General features: G+C 43.1%; 1 long non-coding RNA gene across 1 annotated transcript; it reads right to left on the bottom strand.

Annotated features, from left to right (window-relative positions):
* Nucleotides 1-6,392: 6,392 nt before the first annotated feature.
* On the bottom strand, nt 6,393-7,026 carry LOC125797550 (uncharacterized). Its single transcript, XR_007436381.1, has 2 exons — nt 6,914-7,026; nt 6,393-6,515 (listed from the first exon to the last, which is right to left on the bottom strand). It is a non-coding gene; the product is annotated as an uncharacterized LOC125797550 (long non-coding RNA).
* Between the last annotated feature and the right edge of the window lie 1,978 nt (nt 7,027-9,004).

Genomic DNA, 9,004 nt, shown 5'->3' with positions numbered 1-9,004 from the left:
GCTTACTGGCACTATAAAGGTGCACGCCACACAAACACCCACGCCGCGTATTGTAGGTTCTCCTCTTTACAAAGCGTTACTTTATCTCTTGTCTCAGTTTATCTTGTGTATGACCTTGCTTTTGTTTTCTCGACGCCGATTATTGCCTTTGCCTCTGATACTGGATTGCTTGTGTATTACCTGGACTGTGTTTTCACTACTGCCTCTTGGATTACCTCTGATATTGGATCTCACGTGTATGAACTCTGGACTGTTTCTCATTTATGGTATGGTTTTGTCTTCATTGCTCTGTTTACTGGTGATCATCCATTTTTCTGTATTGACTACGATTACATCCGTTTATTGTTATAATAAACTTTATATACTTTTATCAGTATCTGCACGTGTCTGCAATTCTGTGCTCACCATGACAGAATACGCAGCCGTTCAAGATCAGATAGCGGATACTGAGGCTATTAGATCTGGTTTAGCCAACCAGGGGAGGCTACTCGGTCAGCACCAGCAAACGCTCTCTGGTGTGACCCAAGCTGTTTCGGAGCTAGCCCGCCAGCAAACCACGCAGCAGCAACAACTTACTGAGCTGTTAGCTCACCTCAGAGGCTTAACTGAGCCTAGCCCTAGCCCTTTAGCTAACACTAGTGTGCCCAACGCTAAATCCTCTGTGCCTGGTTTTTCTGTGTGTAAACCGGAGATTTTTGATGGGAATCCGGAAAAATGCAGCGGTTTTCTTTTACAATGCTCCGTGTTTTTCAGTAATTCACCACCTACAACCGATAATGCTAAGATCGGTTTTGTTATCTCCCGGCTTTCTGGTAAGGCACTAGAGTGGGCAACAGCTATTTGGGAGGAAGTTTCTGGGGCTAGTTACACTGACTTTCTGGCCACTTTTCGCTCAGTTTTTGATCATTCGCGTTATGGACAGTCTAATGGAGAACTTTTGCTGGCTCTCAAGCAAGGTCAGAAGCCGGTGGCTTCCTACGCTTTGGAGTTCCGCACTCTTGCAGCTGGTAGTGGGTGGAATAACGCTGCTTTGATCAACGTGTTCAGATGCGGACTTAACCCAGATATACAGAGGGAGTTAGCCTGCAGAGATGATTCACTGACTCTGGACCAGCTCATCTCACTATCTATCCGGTTGGATCAACTTCTCTCGCGCCGCCCCAAGACCAGCCCTCGCGCTCAACACACTCCTGTGACTCTGCCCCGCGCCCCCACACCAGAGAAAGCTGCGCTGTCTGCCCCAGAGCCCATGGACATCCAGAAAACCTGGCTAACTCCAGAGGAGCGACAGCGCCGTATCAGGCTTCGTTTATGCCTTTATTGTGGGGAGGCCGGTCATTTCAAGGCTGAGTGTGGTCTCCTGACCCGACCTGTGAAAGCTCCAGCCGTGGTACGTAAGCAAAACACAATTCTTCGTTCTAAATGTTTCTCTTTACCAGTAAATATTGTATTGCCTGATGGTATGCTCTCTGTCTCAGCGCTTGTAGATTCCGGGTCGGAAGGGAACTTCATCAGTCTGGACCTGGTTAAGGAGCATCACGTACCCACCCGAGAACTCCTGCGTCCTTTATCCATCCATGCTGTGGACGGGAAGACGATTCGCTCCAAACCTGTTACTCTACAGACACTACCCATCACCCTGCAAGCCAGCGCTCTTCATTTTGAGGAACTGCCACTTTTCGTGCTTCCCTGCACCGAGCATCCTGTTATCCTGGGCATGCCATGGCTGAAAACCCACGATCCCACTGTCTCTTGGCGCGATGGGGATATCACGGTTTGGTCTTCTCACTGTCATGAACATTGTTTAGCCTTGGATAGTCTTATCATTCAGTCCACTTCTGTAGAAAGTCCTGAGGTTTCTGATCCCATTGTTATACCCGCTGAATATTCAGATTTTTTAGAGGTGTTTAGCAAGGTTAACGCTACTAAATTACCTCCGCATCGCTCTTATGATTGTGCTATCGACCTAGTGGAGGGTGCCACCCTACCCAAAGCTAGTGTCTACTCCCTCACTCTCGATGAGGAAAAGGCTATGAACGATTATGTTACCAAAGCGTTAGCTCAGGGTTTTATTCGGCCGTCAAAGTCCCCTGTCGGTTCAGGGTTTTTCTTTGTAAAGAAAAAGGACGGGGGACTGAGACCCTGTATTGATTATAGAGGTTTGAATGCCATAACTAAGAAGTTTGCTTACCCTTTGCCCCTCATTCCTTGTGCTCTCGAGCAACTACGTCAGGCCTCTTACTTTACCAAGCTTGATCTGCGTAGTGCGTATAATTTGATTCGCATTAGAGAGGGGGATGAGTGGAAAACAGCGTTCACTACCACCAATGGCCACTACGAGTATTTGGTTATGAGCTATGGTCTCGCTAACGCCCCCGCAGTATTTCAGTCATTTATGAATGACATATTTAGGGACATGATTGGAAAACACGTCACTCTTTTTATAGATGACATTTTGAATTATTCCCCCGATCTTGAATCGCATGTTCAACATGTTCGTTCGGTTCTTTAAAGGCTATTGGAGAACAATCTCTATGCTAAGGCCGAGAAATGCGAGTTCCACCTTCAGCGAGTCGCATTTCTCAGCTATGTCATCAGCTCCCAGGGAGTTCTCATGGATGACTCTAAGGTAGACGCCATAACTAGTTGGCCTGTTCCCCAATCCATCAAAGACCTCCAACGTTTCTTAGGGTTCGCGAATTTTTTACAGGCGTTTCATACAAAACTTTAGCAGTATAGCTGCCCCACTTACAGCACTCACTAAGAATGCCACCAAAATTCTTAAGTGGTCCCCTGAAGCTAACCAAGCTTTCCAAAAGTTAAAAGCCGCCTTCGTCTCTGCCCCCATTCTCAAACATCCTAATCCTGACCTACCCTTTGTAGTTGAAGTCGATGCTTCTAATACTGGCATAGGAGCAGTTCTCTCCCAACGAAGCGGTTCACCGCCTAAACTACATCCCATAGCCTTTTTCTCGCGGAAAATGTCACCAGCGGAGCGTAATTATGGGATAGGGGATAGAGAGCTGCTGGCTCTAGAGGAGTGGCGTCACTGGCTGGAAGGTGCTGCACATCCATTCACCGTTCTAACTGATCACAAGAACCTAGAATATCTCCGTACAGCTAAACGCCTAAACCCCTGTCAAGCTCGTTGGTCATTGTTTTTCTCTCGCTTCAATTTTTCTATCTCGTTTCGTCCAGGTAATCGTAATACTGATGCCTTATCCCGTGTTTTTAGTTCTCCAGACGACACATGCCGCGCTTCCGAGCCTGAACACATTCTGCCACCCACTGTTAGAGTAGCAGCTATTAGATGGGAACTAGATGACCTCATTCAGCAGAGTCTAGCCAACACACAACCTCCGGAGGGTTGTCCTCCTCACAAGATTTATGTACCCGAACAATTTCGTGATCAACTCATTGGCTGGGCACATGCTGCCCTTACTTCTGGTCATGCGAGCTGACATTCAAGCTTTCGTAGTTTCATGTTCAGTCTGCGCACAATGCAAAACACCCAAAACCCTTCCAGCCAGTAAACTATGTCCTCTGCCTGTTCCTGAACGACCATGGTCACATATTGCTGTAGATTTTGTTACAGATTTACCCGAATCCGAAGGTTACATTACTATCCTTACAGTTGTAGACAGATTTTCGAGGGGGGTTAAATTTATCCCTTTTCCTGCACTACCTACTGCTCTTCAGACAGCCCAAGCTATATACACACACATTTTCAGACATTTTGGGGTCCCGGAGGACATTTTGTCAGATAGAGGTCCTCAATTTACTTCTCGGGTATGGAAATCGTTCTTTGAACACTTAGGTGTACATGTGAGTCTCACTTCTGGGTTTCACCCCACTAGCAACGGTCAATGTGAGAGAGTAAACCAGGAGTTAGGAAAATTTTTAAGATTATACTGCTTTAAACATGCTACAGAATGGTCGCAGTATCTGATTTGGGCTGAGATAGCCCAAAACTCCCTAATTAACTCCACGTCTGGTCTCACTCCCTTTCAGTGCATTCTGGGTTATCAGCCTCCATTGGCTCCGTGGACAGCGTCGTCCACTGAGATACCTGCTGTTGATGACTGGATGAAGCGGAGTGAGCAGGTGTGGGAGGAGACGCATCAGCAGATCTCGGAGGTATTACGCAAGTATAAGGAGCAGTCCGACAGACACCGTGGCACCACCCCCCAATACCAACCCGGAGACAGGGTGTGGTTGTCGACCCGGGACTTGAGGTTTGAGGGGGCCTGTAGGAAACTGCTGCCTAAGTATATTGGCCCATTTAAGGTTTTGTCTCAGGTTAACGAGGTAACTTATAAGATTGAGTTGCCTGCTCAGTACAGAGTGCATAACTCATTCCATGTTTCTCTGCTTATGCCTCTTGTCCCAGGTCCGCTTGCTGAGGGTATTCCTGATGACGTGCCGCCCGCGGCAGTGGAGGGGGAGGATTCGTCTACCTATGCGGTTTGAGAGGTGCTGGATTCACGCAGGCGTGGCGGTGTGCTCCAGTACCTCATAGATTGGGAGGGTTACGGCCCTGAGGAGAGTTGCTGGGTTGCCGCGGGTGACGTGCTGGATCCTGCTCTACTGGCCGAATTTCATGCCCGTCACCCTGGTAAGCCTGCTCCTAGACCCCGTGGGCGTCCCAAGCGCTCACTCCCTTCTTCGGCTCTGGTGCGTCGGGGTTCCCAGTCTCGCAAACCCCGCCTGTCCGGCACCTCTGAGGCTACACCTGGTCCTCCCGCCGGTACTCCCTGCCCGTCGGGTGGACGTCATCGTGGTCGTCCCATTCCGGCTCCGTTCCGACTCCCTTGGGGGGAGGTACTGTCACGTCTGGTGCTGTTAGCTCCTCTGTCCCTTCCACACCAAGCTCTAACGGAGGTTCTCAGGTCAACAACTACACTACCCAGAATGCACCACCCACTGACATCACGCACTCACCTGATCACGTGACACCTCACCTGCTTCCTCCAGGAAGTCCCAAATACTGATTACTGGCACTATAAAGGTGCACGCCACACAAACACCCACGCCGCGTATTGTAGGTTCTCCTCATCACAAAGCGTTACTTTATCTCTTGTCTTCAGTTTATCTTGTGTATGACCTTGCTTTTGTTTTCTCAACGCTGATTATTGCCTTTGCCTCTGATATTGGATTGCTTGTGTATTACCCGGACTGTGTTTTCACTACTGCCTCTTGGATTACCTCTGATATTGGATCTCTCGTGTATGAACTCTGGACTGTTTCTCGTTTATGGTATGGTTTTGTCTTCATTGCTCTGTTTACTGGTGATCACCCATTTTTCTGTATCGACTACGATTACATCTGTTTATTGTTATAATAAACTTTATATACTTTTATCAGTATCTGCACGTGTCTGCAATTCTGTGCTCACCATGACAAAAGTTTAAATGATGGAAATTGTTCCATAAAAGATAAGTGGTTCTTTATTTGTTGTCATTAATAGCTATAACTACACATCCAAACAGTATATTTTGTCTTAAATTATTCAGTGAAATTGACAGCCATATAAGAGGGATTGATGGAAGGATGCATCCACAACCACATGACCGAAAACCATGAGATTGAAATGAATGGATATCTCAGTGCTTCTCTTAGCTGTGTACTTCATTTCAAATGTCACCCTACAACACCTAAAATTATCTTGTTTATTTAAAAAAGTGGAAAGGATAGGTACCCCATCCCTTCCTGAATTTACAACAGTGCTGAGAATACCAGTCCAGTATAGTAATAATTACTTTCAGCACAAAGGGCCCACAGGAGCTGCTGTCCTTCTGGTGTGGATGTGGGACTGTGTTGCATGCCCACCTTGAAACATTCAGCCCTCTCTGTCTCATAAAAGATCTGAAATAATAGAAATTACAACACTGATAAGTAGAGAAACTTAATGTATTCCCTTTTCTCATACAGAAATCTAGACCTACCTTGTAACCTCCTGACACCTTTTGAGGTTGTTTCTACTTTCTCCTAAAGGATCTAAGTAGAGAACCCTCTTCTCCGAAGGGATCACAACCTTGAACATATAATACATTAGATGTTTTCAAATTAAAAAAATTACTTACTTAATTACTGGTAACATTCTATTAATGGTCCAAAATGTATAAATGAAATAGTTAAATTGAACCAATAAATACTCTATGGTCATTAGAAAGTAATATTAGACATTGTACATTTAGTGCTTTAGAAACTGTTACCATCAGTGTCCAGTGGTGGTTCTGGTTGATAATTCCAATGATATATTTGTACCTCAACGGATCCAACTAAAAGTGAAACATAGTTATTGATTATCCAAAAATGTATTAACCCATTAAATATAAAGTTACTTCATTATTACATACAAACAAAATACAACAAAAAAGGAATCCACTAACTTTCACTTTTGCCCGCTTGTGATTCCAGATGTTTGCCATTTCAAATGTATCTATCGCCACAACTTTGTCAGGGGACTGCCTATTATAATCTTCAACAATGAGGCGCATGTAGGCATTCATGACCTGATGGAAAAAATAAAAAAGGCGCATAATTTGTTGCCTAAAGACACAAATAAGGAGGTTCGGTTGCAATGGTATTAATGTAACAGCCACAATGACAATTCAGAGCTTCTCTATGGAAATTGTTTACAACATAACTATCTTTAACAGCTGTGGACTAGTTGCAGTTCTTTAAATCTGCCCCATTTGCTGATTCACATAGACTAATACATTAATAAAATACTAACATGAAATGCTGCTATTTTTAATTTATTTTAATTATTTAATGGTAATGGCTACATAATCAATTTAGTAATGGTTATACTGTCAAATACAATGAAGTGACAAACTCTTTATTATAAAAAGAAACAAATACCTATATAGTCTGCAATTTGAGGTGTCAATGTGGATCAATATTTTACCTCACTTTCAAACTCCATATTAGGAGCAGTCCGACGTATGTCAGCAAAGAAGATTTTGAATGGTCCTATTTTTGCTAGCAGTACATACACATCTTTGCCTTGCCATGCTTCTCTCAGACCTGTGAAAATTAAAGTAAATAGATTAAAACAAATTAATAAATAATTTTCTTTTATAGTAAATAAAACATTAAATGAACTTAAATGAAAAACACAATAAGGATATAGAATATTTGTTATACATATCAAACCTATGTTTTTTTTATTTTTGTTTTAGCAAAGCAAAACGTACATTGATCTTTATCAATGATGTATTCTGACGCTGATGTGCTAACATCATCTGCTGAGAGGGCAGCTGCTTTCATAGGTGCCAGGGAGACAGCAGGGGTTTCGGAGGATGATGTGAGAGCAGACACATTAGGGCTTACAATGACTGTAGAGACCGTAGGTTTTACAGCGACTGGAGACACAGTAGGGCTTACAATGACTGTAGAGACTCTGGAAGTTGTAGAGTGTGTGGGTCCTGCAGGGGCTAAAATGGCAGGTTGATTTTTCATTGCTCCCTGACATGTTCTGCAGCTTGTGGGGTATGCGAGGAGTCTCTTCACGATAATGCCGCAAATGGTCGATATTAATTTTTGGTATGATAATACCTCTGTCATCCTCAAGATCAGCACTTTTTCCCTCAACTGATGTGATTTTGTATGGATCCAGCTTGCCTCCTTTCCTTTGCTGGCTTCTGACATTGAGCCTCCACACCCTGTCCCCCACACTGAATTTAGGAAGTGGTGACTTTTGCTTGCCTTTCTTAATTTTTTCTTGAGTTTTTTCAATGTTTGCCTTTTTCAATGTTTGCCCTTTAATGCAGACTCTGTGACTTCTTCACATGCCACCATTTCCTCAACTGTGCTGTCAATCTGAAAAATAGTTTTAAATGAAGGAACAGTTAAAAAAAATGTAAAACTTTAATATTTATTCGTTTTTTTTTTTTTTTTTTTGATATTTAACATTGATGGCAAAAATGTCATGTCCATACCTTGTACTGCTCAGGGACCTCTGAAGGGTAGCAGGCCTCTCTCCCAAACATAAGAAAGTATGGAGAGTATTTTGTGGTCATCTGCTTCTTTGTTCTAAGCCCAAACATTACGGCATCAAGGTGCTTGTCCCATTCTTTTGGCTTTTTGCTAACCAGCTTGGAAAGGGCTCTAATAATAACAATAAAAAAAGGATTCAATTTTGTTTGTACGTATTCTGTGTTATATGGGACAAAATAGTGTAAGAGTCAACAGAAGAACTGCAACAACACAAAATCAAAAGTGATTACAAACTGGCTAACTTGGTGCCATTAAAAAAATAATTATTATCAGTAAAGTTAAAAAATACTATCATACCTCTGTATTACTCCATTCATTCTTTCCACCAAACCATTGGTCTGTGGATGATAGGGTGCACAGAGGCTCCTTTTGATGTCCAGAACTTCACAGACATGTTTGTTGAGCTGAAAATCAAAAGGATATAAGTCATGAATATGGTGTACCAAATAAACTGCCTAGAGTGAATGCTTTTTTTGTCATTGTGCATTTTTGCGTGTATTTAGGCATACAATTTCAGGCGTGCTGTTCTGCTCTGTTTAATCAAGGGATACATGGACATCATTTATGTTTCAACACAAGTAAACTGTTGCTTTCCTGCATGTGCCGCAATGCAGGAAATTTCTGGACCTTTACACATGAGAAGACTGAAAATATGTGATCAGTCAGTAAGCTATTTACCCTTTCTGAATCAGGCTGTGTGAATGAGCCTCATGGGGAAGCAGACTCCTCTCCCGAGCTCATCGCTCCAGGAAACAGCTTTACCAGCACAGGTGACTGGTGACATTTATAAAGTAAATATAATCTGATCTGTGACTCTAAACCCAGAATTTGTTATGGTCAGTAAGAGGAAATCACATTAACGTGACTGAGCTGATATTTCGACTTCATTTATAAACAGTAGGTATATGTATTCAAACACACAAAATAATAATTATTAACACACCAATAATAAGGATTTATTTTACATATTTTACACACATTTTTAAGGGACACTTTTTTT

This window comes from Astyanax mexicanus, chromosome 2 (genome assembly GCF_023375975.1).
Source record: "Astyanax mexicanus isolate ESR-SI-001 chromosome 2, AstMex3_surface, whole genome shotgun sequence".
Taxonomy (NCBI): domain Eukaryota; kingdom Metazoa; phylum Chordata; class Actinopteri; order Characiformes; family Acestrorhamphidae; genus Astyanax; species Astyanax mexicanus.
The sequence above is the reverse complement of the archived record's forward strand: the minus strand, read 5'-3'. Positions and strand labels throughout refer to the sequence as shown.